Here is a 21,923-nt window from a genome sequence, read left to right as displayed (position 1 = left end):
TAGGGAGAATTAGCAAGGTTTGGGGAAAAGTCAAAGATACCCGGGAAGATGTAGAGAATCTTAAAATCATAGAAACACAGAATCTTTCCAGTTACAGAGATTTTTGACCCTTAAAAATTTAGAATCTTAAACTCATATAGCAGTAGCCATGGAGTCATAAACATCTTGGGATCGATCACAGAAGAGTTGAGTTTTAGAAACTTAAAATCACAGAGAGAGGAAGCTTGATCTGGACTGGGAGCCAGGAAGAGTTGCATTCAAGTTCTACCTTGGACAGATACTGACTCTGTGCCCCTGGACAAAGTCATCTGACTGCTCAATATCCTAGACAAGTCTTTAAGAATAAGCTGCAACAAGATAATTGTAAGGACATATATACACATATTGTATTTAACATATATTTTAACATATTTAACATGTATTGGTCAACCTGCTATCTGGGAGAGGGGGTGGAGGAAAGGAGGGGAAAAGTTGGAACAGAAGGTTTTGCGAGGGCCAGTGCTGAAAAATTACCCAAGCATATGTTTTGTAAATAAAAAGCTATAAAAAAAACTGAAAAAGAAAAAAAAAGAATAAACTGCAAAACAATGTTTGATCTACATTGGTGGAAAGAATTTTCTCCTTGGGAATTTCCAATGTCAATGAAATCACAGGGCCAGACCAAAAAAAATGTAGCATCTTGGAATCTAAGTCATTAGAATTATATTTCAGAGCTGTAGGAGTCCCCAAATGTCATTTATTACCTGCAGAAGTGTTTTCAACAACCCTGGCAGGTAGTTTATCCCATCTCTGTTCCACAGCTTCCAGTGACAGCCAGTTCACTCCCTCATAAGGTGTCGATCTATCAGTCAACAAGTATTCACATTACCTACTATGGGCTCAATCTGGTTCCAGGTACTATCCAGGTACTATTGCTAGAGACTAATCACTGCAAAGCCTTTGCCTTCAAAATTTTCCAGAAGGGGCTCGTGCATTTGCAAACACACACACACACACACACACACACACACACACACACACACAAAGAAGAACAAGTAAGCAAAAAATATTTGATGAATTAGGTGAAATGAACTTGTGCAGCACAAGTGGGCATTTTCTTGGAGATTATCTTCAGGGAGGAGGTTGGTCCTTGAAGAATATATATATATATTTTTTTCCACATTCAAATTTTTTAATTGATAGAAAGATACAATCACAAAAAGTTTAGGGATTGCTGTTGTGGTTGATCAAAAACCCCATGCCATTCAATTGGGTTGAATTGTACTCTTAACCATCTAAATGGCGGAAGTGGGATGTGTGTAGGTCACTCAGTAGCACTGAAATCTGCATTGCTTAAAATCTGCACTCTACCCCTATCAACAACGACTATTTATGGAGTGCCAACTCCTTATAAGCATTTAAAAAAATCAATCTGTCCTTCCCAATTCCTCCTCCCCACCCCCACATCCCTGAAAAATAAAGCCTTCAATGCAAAACTTGCAAAACAAATTTTCCCCTTAGCCATGTCCAAAAATGCTTATCTTTTCCTGCATTTTGAGTTCATTGTTTTTGTCAGGAGGTACTTAGTATGTTTCGTCTTCAGTCTTGTGGTTTTTCATTGAATTGAACAGCATTCTGAAAGGAATTTTCAGAGTTGTTTTTCTGTATAATATTGCTCTCATTGTATAAATTATTTTCCTAGTTCGCTGCACTGATAGAGATCTCAGTTTCTTCTGAAATTGTTTGTTTCATAACTTCTTATGGCACAATAATATTCCATCTCATTTCTATATCACATTTTTTTATATATTAGGAAGTCAAACTCTTAGTTTCCAGTTTTTTTGGCTACCATGAAAGAAGCTTCTATAAGTATTTTTGTACCAAGGGATCTTTTTCTCTCTTTCTTTGGGATATAGACCTAGTAATGGTAAAGCTGAGTTAAAGAGTATGCACAGCTTGTTAACTTTCTGGGCATAGTTCCAAAATGCTTTCCAGAATGACTAGGCCAATTCACAGCTCCACCAATAGTGCATTGTTGTTGTTGTTTAGTCTTTTTCAGTAGTGTCCGACTCTTTGTGACCCCATTTGCGATTTTCTTGGCAGAGATACTGGAGTGGTTGACCATTTCCTTCTCTAGATCATTTTCCAGATGAGGAGACTGAGGTAACAGGGTGAAGTGAATTGCCCTGAGTCACACAGCTAGTATCTGAGGCCAGATTTGAACTCAGGCCTTCCTGAGGTTTCTATCCTCTGTACCATCTAACTGCATTAGTAGACTTCTCTCTTCCCTTCATCTTCAACATTTGTCGGTTCCCTCTTTTGTCATCTTAGTGGGTGTAAAAAATGTGTGTAGAATTTCAAAGTTGCTTTAATATGTATTTCTTTCATTATTAGTGATTTAGAGAATTTTTTCTCATGATTGTTGATAGTTTGAATTTCTTCCTTTTAAAACTGACTGTATCCTTTTACCATTTATCTATTGGGGAATGGCTCTTGTTTTTATATCAATTCCTTATATAACTTAAATATAATGCCCTTTATCAGAAAACTTATATATTTCTTCCCAGTTTTCACTTCTAATTTGAGCTGCATTTGTTTCATTTGAGAAAACTTTTTTGATTTTGTATAGTCAAAATAGACTATTTCGAGTCATCTTCTCTAACCCTTAATTGACCATGAATACTTCCATTCTCCGTAGAGCCTAAAGTCAATTTTTCCCCTCATGCTCCTCTAATTTGTTTATGATATGACCTTTTATAATTAGGTCATGCATCTACTTAGAATTTTCTTGGATGCTAAATTGTTAGGATTTTAGAAAATCTGGGGAAGGGCATTTAGCATTTAGGTCCAGAGCTGTGTTTCCACAATTGGTAGAACCACCCCAAAACTGATGCAAGGGGAATTTTCATTAACCATTAACCATTATTCATTAAGGCACTCCCCTGATCTTAGGAGGGATGTTCATACAAATCTTGATTATGGAGAGCAATATGGCTCTTCTGCTCTGCCTTCATTAGCCATTATCTGGAAGATTTTATTCATTTTCAGGTACCACATTTTAGAAAGGACATTGATAAGCTGGAGAGTGTCTAGAGAAGAGTGACTGTATTTTAAATATTTGAGATTCTTCTTATCCATCTTTCTCCTTCACCTGACATTATTATTCTGCCCAGAAAGCAAATCTTCTTTCTTGTAGTTGAGATTGAGGTAAACATGTCATCTGAAATTACTAAAATTCAAATGCTTTGAAATGGGGTGATTTAAAAAAATAAAGAAAAAAAACTAAAAAATGTTGAATCTGGCTTTAGAGGACCCGGGCTTGAATTTTTCCTCTGTGCAGCAGATGGTTTCTCCTTTCTTCGTTTTGATGACCTCTTCTATAAAATCAGGGCATTAGACTGGACCTACAAGGTAACTTTAGTTCTATAGTCCATGTCCTAAGATCTTCCCAGCGCTCATATTTTATGCTGTAACATTCTTTTTCCTAAGGCTCTTCCAGGTTAGTTACCCCACATTCGAACCAATAAAATTCTATAATTCAGTAATAATGATAATAATACTATATTTCTCCCCATAGTTCTTTGTACATGTGTACATGTACAATATATTATATTATAATTTATGTTACCCTACACTCAAATCAATAAAATTCTATGATTCAGTAATAATAATACATTATTTTTTCCTATAGTTCTTTAATCAATAAAATTCTATGATTCAGTAATAATAATACATTATTTTTTCCTATAGTTCTTTATACATGTATATGGTTTATATGTGTATATATGATTTATAGAGAAATATATATATTCACTTATATTTTATAACTAGTATGCATGTAGCCTGTTCTATGTGCCAAGCCAAAAAAAAAAAATAATGCTTTACATATATTACTTCCTGTAATCTTCACAACAATCCTGGGAGATAGGTGCTTTGATTATCTCCATTTTACCGAGGAGAAAACTGAGGCAGAAGCTAAGGGACTAATTCAGTGTCACACAGCTAGGAAGTATCTATTTTCATATTTCTCATATAATTTGAACTTGGAAAACACTATGTGATAGAGAAGCTAGGTTTATTATATTCATTTTCTAAGTAAGAATATTCAGTCCCAGACTTGAAATGATTTGGCCTGTTAGTAGAAGATTCAAGAAAGGGCCTTTTGATTCCTAGTCTGGTGTTTTCCTTTATATCAGTGGGGGAACCTCTGGATCCCACAAGACATCCCCCAGATCCTTTCAGGGAGTTCATAAAAGCTAAACTTAATTTTTATGATAATACTACTATATAATAACTACATAATGATACTCTAATTTTAATATGGTAAATATCAAAAATAGGACCCAAATAAACAGAAGTTCTCTGCTCCTCAGTCATTTTAAAGAATGTAAAGGTGTCCTGAGACCAACACATTTAAGAATTCCTGCTCTGTAGTACACTGCCTACCAGATGCTTTTGGGGTTTTGTTATATCACTTTTCAAAATAATAGAACAGTTTCTTTCCTATCACATGGGCCCTGTTGGAAAGAATGAAGCCCAGACCTGGGTCTTAAATATTAATTATATTTCCTCTGCTTCCCTTTATTTGTTCACTATGGGCACTGAGAGTCATTTTCCCAAGCTAATGAAATTAATGTGTGACCTTGTACGAATAATTTATCCTTTTGAGATGTCACTTTTGTTGCATGGAAAATGAAGGAGTTGGACTCTAAGGCTGCTTCTAACTCTGACATTCTGCATTCTAAGGTCCTCCCAGCTCTGACATTCTGGGTTCTAAAAGCCCTCCCAGCTCTGACCTCTTGGGTTCTAAGGGCCCTCCCAGCTCTGACATCCTGGGTTCTAAGGGCCCTCCCAGCTCTGACCTCCTGGGTTCTAAGGGCCCTCCCAGCTCTGACATCCTGGGTTCTAAGGGCCCTCCCAGCTCTGACCTCCTGGGTTCTAAGGGCCCTCCCAGCTCTGACCTCCTGGGTTCTAAGGGCCCTCCCAGCTCTGACATCCTGGGTTCTAAGGGCCCTCCCAGCTCTGACATCCTGGGTTCTATGGCCACTTTCAGTCAGAGGTGAAGTGGATTATGAAATATCACAGCTGGGAGGAGATTCAAAATATTCTAGAATATATTCTATGAACTATATTCCATGTTCTAAGATTTTTTTTCATCTCTAACATTTTATGTCCTAAAGGCCTTCCCAGTTCTGACATCCCCTGTTCTAAGGGCCCTCCCAGCTCTGACGTTCTGTGTTCTAAGCCCTTATTTTTCACGATTCTATATGCCTACTTTAGTTCTTGAGTACTGAAGCCTTTAGAAGAGAATCCTAGATGCTTCTAAATCTTATTAAAGGTACCTTGATTGAGGCAGCCACCATTCACACACACACACACACACACACACACACACACACACACACACAATTGCCTGGCTCCCCAGGGATATGGGGATAATGAAGACTGACGGGAATCGGGGCAGCTAAGCCGAGTGCATAGATGAAAGATTGTCATAACTAATAACCCCGCTGGGGTATCCGGTTACCGGTGGCTTCAGCCTCCCAAACCAGTGATTAATTGCTCGGCGCTGCCGCCGGCCCGGTTAGCTCCCAAGCCCTCTCTGCCCTCTTATTAAAAACATCCCTTGATGTAATCCCCGCCAGGAAGATCAATGGAGGCAGTAGGAGGGGGGCTGCTCAAGCCAGAGAAGGTCGTTCATCACAGGCCAGAGGGAGGGAGTGTCTTCTCCCAGACAACATCGACATTCCGCGCCCACCCCCTCCCTGTCCACACTTCCTTGTCTTTCCAGTTGCTCAGCTCCAAGGGTGCTGGGAATTGGGTTCTAGAAATCCAGGGGATGGGTGGGGGTGGGAAGGAAGATCATATCCAAAAGTTTCCCTTCAATAGCCTGAGCAAATGTTTCCTAGACAGCTGCTTCTGATGGTGTCTTTGGTTCAAATGCAGGAGTCTGTGAGATCTGGGGTGGCCAGACAGCCCATCCGAATAGGGTGAGGGGCACTAGTCCATGGTAAGGGTCCCAGAAGGCATCAGAGAGGGAGGTGAAGTCCTGGGCTTGGTGATAGAGGAACTAGGGAAGGTCTCACTGAGCCTTCTCTGTCATGTTCCTGTTCTTCCTGAAAGCATCTCGTCTTCAGAGGAATCCCTCATTGGTTGTTAAGAACCAGAAGAGACTAAAACGTAGAATTTCAGAGCTAGAAGGTCCTTACTTACAACATTGAATGTCAGAGGTGCAAGGAACCTTAGAAGAGAGACAAAACCAGCCTTAGAACAAAGATGGTTGGAGAAGAGACCTCAGAATATAGAAGTCAAGGAAGAGCTGGAAGGAACCTTAGAACTCAGAATGTCAGGGTGTTTAGAACAGAATATCGAGGCTGGAAGAGCCTTGAAACAGTATTGGGAAGAAACTTAAGAAAATCGAATGTCAGATCTAGAAAGGATCTTAATGACTGTTTAGTCCAATTCACTCATTTTACAGAGGAGGAAACTGACTTTTTCAGAATCATAGAGTTGGAAGGGACCTCAGAGGCTATGTAGTTTAACCCATATCTGCATAAGAGACTACAGCAAGGTCTCCTGAGACGGAAGGAGTCTTCCCCGGCCTCTGGCGCCCAGAGAGAACTGGAGCTGTGGAGATGCTTGCCAGGAGTCTGGGCCTTGCCCTTGGACAGCTGGCTTCAAGGCTGTCCACACACTTAGAGGTTGGAGTGCAGCCTGGCATTGGTGAACAGAAGGAGGGAGGTATTAGCTCAACGGCCTCTGCTCCGGTCAGGTTCTGTGCAAATTTACATAGACTGACTCTTGCTTTCACATGCACAAGTGTGCCGCTTCATGCTGATTGCTCAAGGATTCAGGCTCACACTTATGCAAAACACACACACACACACACACACACACGTGCACCGGCAAATGCACACACAGCCATACATGGACCCTGAGTTATACATAAAAACACACCCAACACACTCATGAACATGTGAAATATCAAGGGATGCACCGTGAGTGTTTACATCAGGGCACACATGTGTGCGAGCACTAATGCAAGTGTGCAAAGCCGTGACGTGCAAGATGGACTCGGGTACCTATCTGCACGCATATAGAGGGAAGTGTATGTACAAACTTGCACACAGACATGCGGCCTTGTACATCCACTCACGCACGTATCCATCAGTGAGGGCATGGGTGCGTGCCCACAGCAATCTCCACATTCATGCATAAACACCTTGGTGTAGACACCCACTACTGGCTTGCACTCCTTCACACACAGGATGCTTTGGGCAGACCTACATGCTATTTTGCACACACTAGTGCAAGCACACACATGCATGCTCACGCTCATACCCGTCCAGACAGACTTCGCTTGCTTCAACCAGTTTGTCTCTCTCTCTCCTCTCCCTTTTCTCTGTCTCTCTGTCTCTTCCCCTCTTCCCTTTCTCTCTTTCTCTGTCTTCTTTTGTCTCTTTCTCTCATTCTTTCAGTCTCACTCTGTGTCTGTGTGTGTTTCTCTCTGTCTCTGTCTCCCATTCTTTCTCTCTGTCACTCACTGTCTCTCTCTTATTCTCTTTGTCTCTGTCTCTCTTTCATTCTCTCTCATTTGCTGTATTTCTGTGTGTTTCTCTCCTTCTGTCTTTCTCTTATTCTCCATCTCTGTCTTTCTGTCTCTATGTCTCTGTCTCTCCACTTTCTCTCTGTCTCAGTCTTTGTTTCTGTCTCTGTCTCATTCTCTCTCTGTCTCTGTCTTTCTATTTCTCTCATTCTCTGTCTTTCTGTCTGTCTATCCTTCTCTATCTCTTTCGTTCTCTCATTCTTTCTCTGTTTCTGCCACTTTCTGTGTCTCTCTGTCTTTGTGTTTTTGTCTCTCATTCTCTCTTTTGCTCTCTGTGTTTCTGTGTGTTTCTCTCTCCTTTCTCTTATTTTCTGTCTCTCTTTTTTTGTGTCTGTGGGTCTCTCTCTCTCTCTCTCTCTCTCTCTCTCTCTCTCTCTCTCTTCTCTCTCTCTCTCTCTCTCTCTCTCTCTCTCTCTCTCTCTCTCTCTTCTCTCTCTCTCTCTCTCTCTCTCTCTCTCTCTCACACAATGACTTATCCCAGCTCCCTTTCCCCCCTCCCCCCAATGCGGGTGCGGCAGCAGCGGTTGGCGTGCGGGTGTTACAGAGGAATTCCAGTCGGGCCCCTTTGGCCGCCCTGGCCAACTTTAAGTGCCTTCAGACTGAAAAGACCCATCCAAAGAGGCTTTTCCCCCTAGAGATTAATGTCACTGAAAAATGCAGCGATTAAGGCAGGCTCTTTGGCTGCATATTATGCAAGTGCATTAAAGCGAGAGCAGGCTCATGTTTGGCATGTTTTTGTCCTGTTTGGCTCCTGAAGAAGAAAAGGGAGAAGAGTCTGGATCCCTGAAGCTGGGAATGGGGCCTTCTAACCCAATATGGGGTACCCCTGTGGGCCCCCAACCCCCTGGAGAAGTAGACTGCTTGGGGACCACTGAGCAGTGAGGGAGCTCCAAGGGGCCAGGCTGGTCAAGGGATTCTAGCTGGTTTCCTTAGTGAGGACTCAGGAAATCAGCCTCCAGAGGGGCCTGGGCTCCAGTAAGATGCTCACAGGCATGTGTAGGAAAGAAGATGCTTTGTGTGTATTAGAGTAGCCTCAGACTACGACATTCTCTCATGTGGCGTGAGGTCCAGGCCAAGCCATGCTGGATGCATTGGTGTATATATGTGAGACTGTGCTCCTGCATATGTGAAATTCTGTGCATTCTGGTTACATCTACTTATATGTGCATGTCCCTGCATATGTGTGATCATGCTGTGTGTATTTTCTATGAGAATGTGGAAAGCAGAAAGGGCCAAAGTGCTACTCTCTGTAACAAGATATAATTTATTTCCTTCTAGCAACTGATGGGATGCCTTGTAGTCAAACTGGTTAGAACCAGCTGAAATAGATCCCATAGTCAGTCACTGCTTCAGTCAATCCATCTATTAGCTGGCCAGTGTGGCGGTGAGCTCGCCGGCTTATCAGTCACCAGGTGATCCAATCACAGTCTCTCCTGCTCTGTCACTCATCATTGCAGTGACTCAGACTTGGAGGTAGCCTGTCACAGCTAGTTACATCCACGGTCAGCACACACACACACAGAGTGACTTGCCATAATTGTGGTCACTATGACATTTCATCCTAGCTCTAGTCAGCAGACACACACGTGTATGCCAGTCTCAGTTACAACCTGAGCCAGAGGTTCAGTCTATCAGTCACAGCTACAGCAATCACAGCTGCAAACCAACCATAGCTATGGCCAGTCACTGACAACCATTCATGGTCACAGTTGACTACATCCACAGTCCACCCACAGTGAGATAATGCTCAGTTTCAACCAGTCATTGTCAGTTATTTTCACAGTCAATCCTGTTTGCAAGTCAGCCATAATTTTTTTATTATAGCTTTTTATTTACAAGTTATATGCATGGGTAATTTTCCAGCACTGACAATTGCAAAACCTTTTATTCCAATTTCTCCCCTCCTTCCCCCCCTCCCCCAGATGGCATGTTGACTAATACATGTTAAATATGTTAAAGTATAAGTTAAATACAATATATGTATACATGTCCATATAGTTATTTTGCTGTAAAAAAAAAAAGAATTGGACTTTGAAACAGTGTACAATTAACCTGTGAAGGAAATAAAAATACAGGCAGACAAAAATAGAGGGATTGGGAATTCTATGTAGTGGTTCATAGTCATCTCCCAGAGTTCTTTCGCTGGGTGTAGCTGGTTCAATTCATTACAAGTCAGTCATAATTAACTAGTTGGTCACTGCTCTGGGTGGGCAGGATTATTCTTAGTCCCTGCTAGAGTAAGCTAGAAACTGTAACTATTGGAAAGTAAGGTAGAAACTGTAGCTGTTGAAGAGTAAGCTAGTAACTGTAACTGTTGGAGAGTAAGCTAGAAATTGTAACTATTCAAGAGTAAGTAGAAACTGTAGCTTTTGGAGAGTAAGGTAGAAACTAACTGTTGGAGAGTAGGTAGAAACTGTAGTTGTTAGAGAGTAAGGTAGAAACTGTAGCTGTTGAAAGAGTAAGGTAGAAACTGTAACTGTTGGAGAGCAAGGTAGAAACTGTAGCTGTTGAAAGAGTAAGGTAGAAACTGTAGCTGTTGGAGAACAAGGTAGAAACTGTAGCTGTTGGAGAGTAAGATAGAAACTGTAACTGTTGAAAAAGTAAGGTAGAAACTGTAGCTGTTGGAGAGTAAGGTAGAAACTGTAGCTGTTGGAAGTAAGGTAAAAACTATAACTATTGAAGAATAAGCTAGAAACTGTAACTGTAGCTGTTCAAGAGTAATCTGTAGCTATTCACATGAAAGAGCAAGGAGTAAGTTTTCTGGGAAGGGAGGAAATAGGAACTCCCCAAGAAGGGAAATGAGAAATGAACAACAGTTTAGGTCTCTGAGCAAAGGGGAGGGGAACATCTGCCAGGAAAAAAAAGATAAGGGGAGATCCAACATTTCCAATATTTTCACTGAAGGGTGAGTGTGGAAAATACAGCAGAGTTTTCATTTGTCATCACTGAGACTGTGGACAGAAAGCTGAGACAACAGGATGTAGCAATACATCCAAAGCTAGGTTCTAGGCTGTGATTAGCAGCTTTTGGCCTACAATTCAGTAGCATATAGGAATTCAAGGTCAGAGTAGAGCAGAGGTTCTATATCTTTCTTGGGATCTTGGACCCCTCAGGGAGTCTGATGCAGTGTATGGAACCCTTCTCAGAAATAGACATTTAAATGTGTCAAAGAAATTGTATAAGACCACAAAACACCCATTTATATTGGACTTCTACTCACCCATTCCTGTCAGCTCTAGTGGAATCTGTGTTCTCTAATTCATGTGTACTTCCTGATTCTGAGAATCTGTCTTGTTTCGTCTCATCAAGTTCCTGTCCAAGACTTCATGCTCAATTAACTGAAGATTTCCCCTTTAAGTGCTAGAGTTGCTTGATTTTAACCATTTTGAAATTAATCTTCCTAGAATGTCCAGCACACACCCCTGGCCTCTTAATTCACAAAATATTTTACATGGAGCATTACATCATCTCTTCTTGATGGTTCAGCATCATCCTAATGTGCTGGGCTATGATACTTCAGACATTACTGACATAAATGTACCCACTTTGCTCCTCATCTGAATGGTTCTAGGTCATAATGCTTGTGTCTGCTTTTTATAGTTTTTCTGCCACCATTGACTACAATAATACCTAGAAAAAAATGGAGCCAGAGATAAAACATGAAATAAAAACTCTGGAGAAAAGAAATAGAAGGAGACTAACTTAGAAAAGAAAATGCCTTACATAAGAAGTGGTATCCATGAAAACTGGAATAGTTCAAACAAATCAATGGCTATATGAGTTAGCAAAAATATTAGAACAAACTCAAAAGATTAAAAACATTCAAGAAAATGTAAAATATTTGGTACAAAAATAACTGATTTGGAAATAAGATCAAAGAAAGACAATCTAAGAATCATTCTACCTGACAATGAGAAGGAAAAACAAAAGAAATTTGAACAGTATTCAAAACATAAATGAAAACTGCCCAGATCCCCTCCTTGTTTCTCTTTTCCTCCTCTTCCTCTTTCTTCTTCCTTCTCCTCTTCCTCCTCTTCTTGTTTTTCTTTTTCTTCTCTTCTTCCTCCTTCTCTATGCAGAGAGAAGAGTTGATTTGATTATAGTTCAATAACTGAAAGGGATGAGGGGATTATGTAGGATAAATGTAATTTCTTATACTTAGGTTTAAAAAGTCAATTTCACAAATACAAGGTAGGGACCAATGACATCACACCAATTCATCTGAAAAAAAAATCCAGGGTTTTAAATGGACTGCAAGCTCAGTATAAGTTACATTTTTGAGACTGCCTTTTGTCTTGATGTCCACATCTGGAATATTATGTTAAAGTTTTTTTGCTCATTCTTCCATGCCATGCTAATTCTTGACTTTGGATTTTGTTAAGGTCTGCTCATTTCTGAGGGGGATGTCTGGACTGACCTTTTTATATCCTTCTGTTTTCACAGCTCATTCAGGTTGGGGGTGGTGGTGAAACGTTTTGGTGCTTCAGAGTTGGTGAGATCTGGAGAGAGGCCTATTTACTGTCCTTCTGCTCTGAGCTCTGCCTATTTCTGACTTAATGTGGGTCTGTTGGCCTAGATATGGTTGAATTTCAGTAGTCCACCACTGGTTTCAGTTGCTATTAGCTGCAGGTTCAGAACAATTGAACTTCTGGCTCCCCTTGAATCTTGGTTTCTTGATCTGGTAATATTCCACCTCAGGCTCATGAGCTTGGCTAAAGATTAGAACTCAGTTGCTGCCCTATTTCTGGGCTCAGAGCCTCACAGCTAAGTTTCTGGAACGTGTTTCTTGCTCAGTATGCAGCCAGAAATCAGCTTTCTTGCAACCATTCTTCTCTTCCCTAAAACTGTGACCTGGAACTGGATAATGAGTGACAGAACTATCAGATGACATTTGTTCCCAGTGCTACTTCAAAAATTTTTTGAGAGGTCTTCCTGCCTCATTACTTCCCGCTCTGATGTTATGTCTCAGCTCCCTTTACATCCTAGGGGGCTGAAATATTCTCTTTTGGCCTCTCAGTGACACCATGCTGTATTCCTGGCTAGACCCTACCCCATAGTCCTCAGACCTCTCTGTTTGTCTCCCTTAGCAGTCCTGGATTCAAAAAATGACTCATTGTAAAATTTTCTTGATTTTTCCCATCAGAATTCAGTCTGAATTCCAATAGATTGGATACAGATGTATCCAGAGAGAGAACTATGGAGATTGAATGTGGGTCAAAGCATAATATTTTCACCTTTTTTGTTTGTTTTTTTCCCTTCTCATGGTTTTTTCTCCTTTTGGTCTGATTTTTCTTACACACATGACAAGTATGGAAGTATGTTTAAAAGGATTGTGCATGTTTAACCTATAAGCAATCTTGTCATCTTGGGGAGGTAAGGGAGAATGGGAGAAAAATTTGGAACACAAAGATTTACAAAAATGAATGTTGAACGCTATTTTACATAAATTTGGAAAAATAAAATACTATTGAGGAAAAAAAAAGAATTCACTCTGGCATATTTTCAAGGTTGCTATGGATATAGTGTGCTGGATGTTATTTAGTCATTTATAGTCATGTCTAATTCTTCATGACTCCATTTAGGATTTTCTTGGCAAAGATACTAGAGTGCTTTGCCATTTCCTTTTCAGGAAACTGAGATGGGGAAACTGAGGCAACCAGAATTAAGTGATTTGCTCAAGGTCACACAACTAGTAAGTGTCTGAGGCCAGATTTGAATTTTCTTCCTGACTCCAGGGCCTGGCACTCTCTATCCACTATGCCACTTAGCTGCTGAGCTGGATGAGCTAGGCAAAAAAAATGCTTCTTCTCACTCTACCATCTTCCATTATGTAAGTTTTAGGAAGCCCATCAATATTTAATGAGTGGGAAAATTTATTAAGCATTTATTTGCTAAGCATGCCATATACAATGGCATACACACATACACATATATACACACACACACATGTAAACACATGTATAAGCAAAGATCTCCTTGTCCTCAAGGAACTTACGATCTTATAGTGGAAGATAACACTCATTGGGGAGGGGTAGCCAGGGGAGAGTATTTTGCTTTGGGAAAATCCCCAGGATCATGAATGATGCCAAAGAGGAGCAGAATGACATATGCTTTCTGGGAACAATGAAGGCGTTGATTGGATTATAGTAAAAGAGCTGGAAAGACTGAGGGGAACACAGAGGGTACGGAAGCAGCTGCTGAAATGTCTGAGAGCAGAGTGAATCATGGCTAGAGAGGTGGCTTAAGAAATCCCCAGTCAGAACATCAGGACTGTGCAAAGAAGAGCAACGAGAGTAATGAAGACCCTTGAATTCAAAGGAAGATTGATGAAAAGAACTGAGAATGTTTAGCCTGGAAGAAAGAAGTGGGAAGACAGGATAGCTGTTCAAGAATTTGAAGTGCAGTCACATGGGAAGAGGGATTAGATTTAATTTGCTTGGGCTCAGAGGGAAGAACTAGTAACAATGGATAGAAGCTGCAAAAAGACAATAGTTTTGATAAATGGAAAAGTGGCTTAACATTGGATTGTTTAGGAGAGAGGAGTTTCTCCCCTGTTGGAGATCTTAAAGCCACTTGTAGAAAATATTTTACACTTAATCCTTTTTCAGGTATGAATTGGATAATACAGGCATAGAGGTCCCTTCCAACTATGACGGTCTATGAGTCTGTGAAATCCCACAATCCTCCTCCTTTTCTTTCTTAAAATACACAGGAAGGGACAAGCTATAGATATGATAAGGATTTAGAAAAATGAAAAATCAGTATGAACTAATCCAGAATGACTTCATTGAAGAGGTGAAACATGGTTGGTCTTGGAGGATGGTTATGATTTGCAGGGATTGAGAGTGGGCATTCCGGTGAGACACAAACAGACATGGAGTTTGGGACTCAAAATGTTCATAGAAAAGTGAGGTATCGGGAAGAGTTGTGTTATGGCAGGTCAAACCATGGAGCGCCTTGCCGAGTCTGGCATTCCTGATTAGAAGAAGGAACCATAAATTGATCTTTAACTAAAACAATCATGATGAAATTGGAAGTAAGAGGGACTAGAGAAATGGAGACCAGCTGAGAAACATAGGAACTGGAACAAGATAAGGGATGGTCCTATGCAGACCACATCTGGAGTATTATATTCAGTTATGGCCACCATATTTTAGGAAAAAATAAAACTGAGTCGAATAGGATTTGCTGTTCTATAAAACTGATGAACAAATTGATTTTGGAAAGACCTGAAAGGATTTACAAGAACTGATACTGAGCGAAACAAGCAGAACCAGGAATACATTGTACATAGTAATAGCAAGAATGGGCCTTGATTAACTATGAAAGACTTGGTTCTTCTCAGTAGTTCAATGATCCAAGGCAATCCCAATAAACTTTAGATGGAAAACACCATCTGCAGTTAGAGAAAGAAATGTAGAGAATGTATGTAAATCAGCACAGGATATGTTCACTTTTGTCTTTTTCTTCTATTCTTTTCCTCTCGTGGTTTTTCTCATTTTCTCTCCCAACATAATTCATAAGGAAATGTGTTTTTAAAAATGAATGTACATATATAACCAGAAAAAAATAAAAATTTGTTTAAAAAAAGAATAGCACTCTGAGACAAGATGATGAGAGATCACTAGACCAGTCCAGAGGAGGATCATTTGAAGGAAATGGGAATATCTAACCTTAAGAAGAACAGACTCAGAGGGGACCACAACAGCTTCCTTCAAGTATCTGAATGGCTATTATCTCTTGTTCTTCTTGTTCCCAGTAGGCAGTACTAGATAGAAGTGGCAAAGAAGCAGCTTTATATCTGATATAAAGAAAATCTTCCTAAAAACAGAGGGCAATTAGGTGATATGGTAGGTAAGCACTTTGCGAGTCTGGGCAATTCACTTAACTTCTCTCTCAGTCTCATTTGTGAAATGAAGATGACAATAACATCTTTTTTCCAGGGCGGTTGTGATGGTCAAATGAAATAACATATGTAAAGTGGCTTGGAAACCTGAAAGTGCTATATAAATGTAAACTGTTGTTATTATTATGATGGTGATGTCAGGATCCAGAATGATCTTGAAAGACCAGAAGTTGGGTCATTCTTATTAGAGGAAATAGATTTGCAAATATTAACTTGAACTACCCTAAAATAGATGAGGATGTCCTTCAGGACGAAATTGGATTTTTCTTCACTAATGCTTTTTGGATAAAGACTGGAAAACTGCTTGTAGGGGACATCGTTGGTCAAAGGTATTCTTGGTCAGATATGGATGAGAATAAAGGACATACCATGATTCCCAAGTACCCTTCAAGGTCTGATTCTGTGAGCCCATTGTGGTAATTTAGAACTGAAATGACTGATGGATAGCCAAAAAACTTCAGAGAATTTCTTGATTGACAGAAGAATGAAAGAGATGGAGGTATTAAATGATGGACATTAAGACTGGACTCCCCTTCTGGACTTCTCTGTCTCCTCATGAGCTGTTCTCCCACTCTGCAGTAGTTTCTTCCTTGATGACCTGTTCTCCTGGTTGGTGATTCCCAAGGTTGGATCTCCATTCTACGGGCTTCCAGCCATGTTCATTTTACTCCTAGATCAACCCACTCTGTGGACTTCTCACTGGCTGCCTTGCCCTTCTTCTTCCCATTACCCCTCTCCCCACCTTCCATCTCTTTTTTATGAATTATCTTTTCAATTAGAACATAAACTTCTCGAGGAACAGTCTTGCTGGCTTCTGTTTTTATCTCTGGCACTTATTACAGTGTCTGGCACAAAATAAGTGCTTAGTAAATACCATCTATTTATCTATCTGGGCAGCTAGATGGCACAGCGGATAGAGTACTAGAATTGGAATCAGGAAAGCTTCTCTTTATAAATTCAAACCTGGCCTCAGACTCTTAGTTGGTTGAGTCACTTCACTCTGTTCGCCTCAGTTTCCTTATCTGTCAAATGAGCCAAAGAAGGAAATAGCAAAGCAATCCAGTGTCTTTGCCAAGAAAATCTCAAATGGGTCACAAAGACATTGGACATTACTGAAAATCAATAGAAATTTTTCTATCTGCCTACGCATCTCTATCTCTCTCTGTCTCTGTCTCTGTCTCTCTCTTCCTATCTTCCTGTGAGATCTTTATCACAGAAGGTCTTCATACAGATGCTAGGATTTTTACGGAGGAGGGCATTCCTGCTCAGGTATTCACTGGAACACACTCCTTTCCTTCTTAGATACAGAAGGCCCTTCTAAAAATTCTATTCCCTCCTGTAACTTTCAGAGATTTTCCCACTCTAACACCATCCCCAAGGTTACCATATAATTATTTTGTATATAGAATAAGGGACAGGAACAAGCATTTACATAACACCTAAAATGTTCCAGGCACTGTGCTAAGCACTTTTTTGCAAATATGATTTCTTTTGATTCTCATGAAAACTCTGGGAGGTTGGTGTTACTATTAACTTCATTTTTTTAATTGAGGAAACTGAGGCAAATAGAGACAATGTGACTTGCTTAGAGTCACACAGCTAGTAAGTAAATCTTTCTAACTATAGATATACACGGGGAGCCAGCTCATAATTGGTAAATTGTCATTGTTAGTATTTACATCATCAAAATTGGCAAATGCTACAAATTAGTGTGGGATGGCTAGGGAGGACTGTGGATAGAGCTCTGGGCCTGGAGTCAGGAGGACCTGAAGTGAAATCCATACTCAGACTCTCACTAGCTGTCTGACCTCGGCAAGTCATTTCATCCTGTTTGCCTCAGTTTCCTCATCTGTGAAATGAGCTGGAGAAAGAATGGCAAACCTCCAGCATCTTTGCTAAGAAAACCCCAAATGGGGCACAGAATCATACATGTCTGAAAAAAGGCTGGAACAACTAACAAATTAGCATACAGTCCAAATCAATACAAATTTATAGTTTAAATTTAAGAAAGTATTGGAGAAAATATGAATAATCCAAATTAAACTTAAAAATATGTTGTAGGTGTATTTTTCCCCAAAGTTCTGGTTGTCAAACATCACACTCTTATATGTAGAAGTTTTGTCTTCTGCATGAAAGTAAGTAGGGACTATTTTATTTTTACCATTGCATCTTCCAGCACCTCAACATTGCTTAGCACCTGGTAGTCAATTAATAAGAGCTTGTTGATTTACTCTTTGAATTGTGGTACTTCTGTTGGAGATGGGGAAGTTAGGAAAAACACCCCTTTGAGGGTGGGACTAGGGTGGGGGAAAGCAAAGAGCTGACCTTTGGGTGGCTCAGTTTGGATCTGACATCTAGCAGAGAAGAAAAAGAAGCTATGGGTCATTTCATAGACATCACATCTAATAAGGAATGGATTCTGGGATCTGAGTCTCAGCTCTAATACTCAGCGAGCTGTGGGCCAATCTCTGAGCCTCAGTTTGCTTATCTGTAAAATGATGGGGTCTCAGAGCTGGGAGAGAGCTCAGAGGTCATTTAGTCTAACCTGCTCTTGGCCAAGAAGTCTCTCTACAATGTCCCCAACCAGAGGTTGTCCTTTTGACATGGTGACCCTAAGCACCCTTCCTAATTTAGCATTTTCTATATTATTTTGAATTGTTTAATTCTTTGTCTTTGTAGTCTAAAGATCTAGCAGTGTTCCTGGTATGTAGTAAGAGCTTAATAAATGCTTTTTTAATTACTTGCTTGCTTGATTAATTGATTGAACTAAAGGACTAAGGAATTAAATGGGCTCATCTCTGGGAAGAATGGGCTGCTTGCTTAATTAATATTTGCCCTACTAGAATTTCTTAACCTGCGGTCCTTGAACTTGCTTAAAAATAAAATTTATTTTAATAATTCTTTTCTTAAAATTAATATAAGGTTTTCTTTTGGGAGAAACTAGACTCTATGAAGGTGTCCAGACACAACAAACAAGGTAGATATTCCTTCCATTGGATCCATGGTAGGAGCTGGCTGGAGAATCTTATCCGGGGGCTGCTTTCGTGCTGGGGAGTCTCTCTCTCTCTCTGTTTCTCTCTCTCTCTCTCTCTCTCTCTCTCTCTCTCTCTCTCTTTCTCTCTCTGTTTCTTTCTTTCTTTCTCTCTCTCTCTCTTTCTTTCTCTCTCTGTTTCTCTCTCTCTCTCTCTGTTTTCTCTCTCTCTCTCTCTGTTCTCTCTCTCTCTCTCTCTCTCTCTCTCTCTCTCTCTCTCTCTCTCTCTCTCCCTGTCTCTCTCTCTGTCTTTCTCTGTTAGATGGGGGGCATCTGTTTTCTTGGGATCCCAAGGACAAAGGTCCCCACCTCCTCCTCCCGATGGGGGCCAGAAGCTCAGATCTCTGCTTCCTGGGATCCCTAAAAAGGGAGGGGAGCCCTTCCCTTTTGCGGAAGGATTTGGGCCAATCCTGGGTGCTTCTTCCTCCTTGTGGTCCCAAAGGCGTGGTGGGCTTTAGGCCATCCTAATCCTCAACCCACTAGGCTGTCTTTGGGGGGATGTGGGACCCTTTTCAGGGTCAGCCCTCAGGCTGAAAGGCCCCTTGGAAGGCTTTCAAACTTCAGTCCTAAGCTGACATTCTTGCCCCTTTGGCTGGCTTCTGGGGATAGGTTGAGCTTGGGGGAGGGGAGGGTCCCCAGACCTTTTCACATTCCCAGCCCTCCTGGCGGGACAGCTTTCTTTAAACAGGACCAGCTTGGGAGGAATGCTGGCAGGATTCCCCATTCCCAACCTGACTCCATAGTGAAAACCAGCAAGGGATTGGCAATCAGATAACCTGGGTTCTTTTTTCCACTTTGCTTCTTAATCCATTCAGTGAATCATTTCGTCATTTGGTTCTTAGCTTCCTCTTGGGCCAAGTGAAGATTTTCAATGAAATATTTTCTAAAGTCCTTGGCTTACTAGTACACATTCTTTTTTCAAAGTTAAAAAAAATTGAAAATTTAAATCAATTCTATCAACACATTTTATTTTTACATTTCAAAATTCTTTGTGTTTTAAGGTTCCTTTCAATTCTAACATTTCCTGTTCCAAGAGTCCTCCCAGTTCTTATAATCTATGGTCTAAAGTCTTTTCCATTTCTAGCATCCTTTGTACTAATGTTCAGTCAATCAATTAAAAAAACCCAAAGATTTATTAAGCATTTATCTGTACCTAGTGTTCCAGGCGCCATACTGAGGGAGCCAAAAAAAAAAAAAAAGTGCTGCCCTCATCCAGCTCACCTTATAACGGGGAGAGAAAACATGAGAATAGCTACGTGTGTACAGAGATTGTCTATGTGTCTATGTGTGTACAAATTATATACTTGCCACCTCAGAAGGGCAGGCACTGGGGAAAGGGGATTTCCACTTCTGTGGAAGTGAGATTTGAATTGAACCTTGAAAGAAACCAGGGTATCTGATGCAGTAGAGAGAAGATAATAGTCTGAGGCTGGGGGACAGCCAGTGCATCCCCTGCTGGTTCTAAAGTTCCATGTTCTGAGATCTAAGCTCTGTTCTAAGATTCCTCTTTCTTGGTTCTCCTCCTATCTGTCTGATCACTGTATTTCATTATCTTTTGCTGGGTCTTCCTCTAGGTAACCCACTAACTGTGAGTGTTCCCCGAGATTCTGTCCTGGTCCATCTTTTCTTTTCCCTCTATATTGTTTACTTGGTGATCTCATCAGTTCTCATGAGTTCAATAATCATCCCTATGCAGATGATTCCTAAATCTCTGTATCCAGACTTAACCTCAAAATGAGACCTGTTAGCTTAAAAAGCCCAAAGTTTCCCACTACCTCCAGGGTCATCGTCCTGATCTATATCTGGCCACTGGATTCAAATGGCTCTGGAGGGGAAAGTGAGGCAGGTGACTTTGTACAGCCTTCCCTCACTTCAATCCAATTCACTCACATGTCACCATATCACCTCCCCGATGTCATGGTCCTCTTCGAGAACAAAGAACAAATAATAACAACTCTCTTGAGTTAGATAACCTCATATTACCAACTGCCTTTTGGATATTTTGACCTAGATGTTCAATAGGCACCTTAAATTCAACATGTCCAAAACAGCTGACTAAATTTCTCTCAAAATAATTCTTTCTTCTGAACTTCTCTATTACCATTTAGGGAATTACCATCCTCCCAGGCACCTACATTCTCAACCTATATATATATATATATATATATATATATATATATATATATATTCCTCAACTTTTCTGGCTTGTTTGGCCTACATAGCCAATATCCCTCCTCCCTTTCTACTGCTATCTTCCTTCTGACCATTGCTCTATTCTGTATCTATCTCTTTTTTGTACATAGGAGCTCATAACCTAAGGAGGACAAGAACTCATTTTTTTAAAGTTTGTTTTTTTATTAAAGCTTTTTATTTTCAAAACATATGCATGGATAATTTTTCAACATTGACCCTTGCATAGTTTTGTATTCCAAATGTTCCCCTCCTTCCCCTCACTCTCTCCTCTAGATGGCAAGCAATCCGATAGATGTTATAAATATTAAAATATATGTTAAATCCAATATATGTAAATATTTATACAATTCTCTTGCTGCACAAGAAAAATCAGATCAAAAAGGAAAGAAAATGAGTAAGAAAACAAAATACAAATGAAAAACCACAAAAAGAGTGAAAATGCTATGTTGTGGTCCACACTCAGTTCCCACAGTCCTCTCTTTGGGTGTAGATGGCTCTCTGACAGGAACTCATTTTGCCTTCTTTATATCTCCAGTTCCTGGCACATAGTAAGGACTTAATAAATGCTTGTTGACCAACTGACCATCAATCTGTCTATCTGCTATAATTCTCTTTTATTAATATTCCTTGATAAGAATTTCATCCTTCAAAAAGAGGAGGAAGCAATGAGGAGAACTAGTTCAGAACAGGATTCTCATTAAAAAGCAGGAAATCGCTGCTGTGATAGAAATGACAGAATCCTGGGGAGAAGTGACAGCTTCATTTTAGACTTTATTAATAGGAGAGGGGAAATGAGACAGACTGAGATTTTTGGAGAGTAAATTACTTCAAAGGAAGACTAGGTGGCATCCCATGGGCTAAAATGATACAACAGGAACATAGGAGAATTAATTTATGAAGACATTAAGTAGAACCAAGTCAAGGCAATTAAGCCCTTGCTGTGTACCACACACTGTACTAAAAATACAAGCAAAAGAAAGACACTCCCTACCTTCAAGAAGCTGATATTCTAAGGAGAAAAGACCACGAAAGGGAGCTGAAAAGCTGAGAGGAGAGAAAGTCCCAGGAAGTGACATGATGGAGAAAATCTGGAAATTCAAGGAGAAAACAACCAATCAGAAGAAAGGGACATGGGGCAGAGCTCTGTGGCATGGTGGAGAAAGTTCAGACAGTCAGGAGCAAAGCCCTAATAGGAATGAAAAGAAAAA

This window comes from Sarcophilus harrisii, chromosome 3 (assembly GCF_902635505.1).
Source record: "Sarcophilus harrisii chromosome 3, mSarHar1.11, whole genome shotgun sequence".
Classification (NCBI taxonomy): Eukaryota; Metazoa; Chordata; class Mammalia; order Dasyuromorphia; family Dasyuridae; genus Sarcophilus; species Sarcophilus harrisii.
This window is presented reverse-complemented; position numbering follows the sequence as displayed.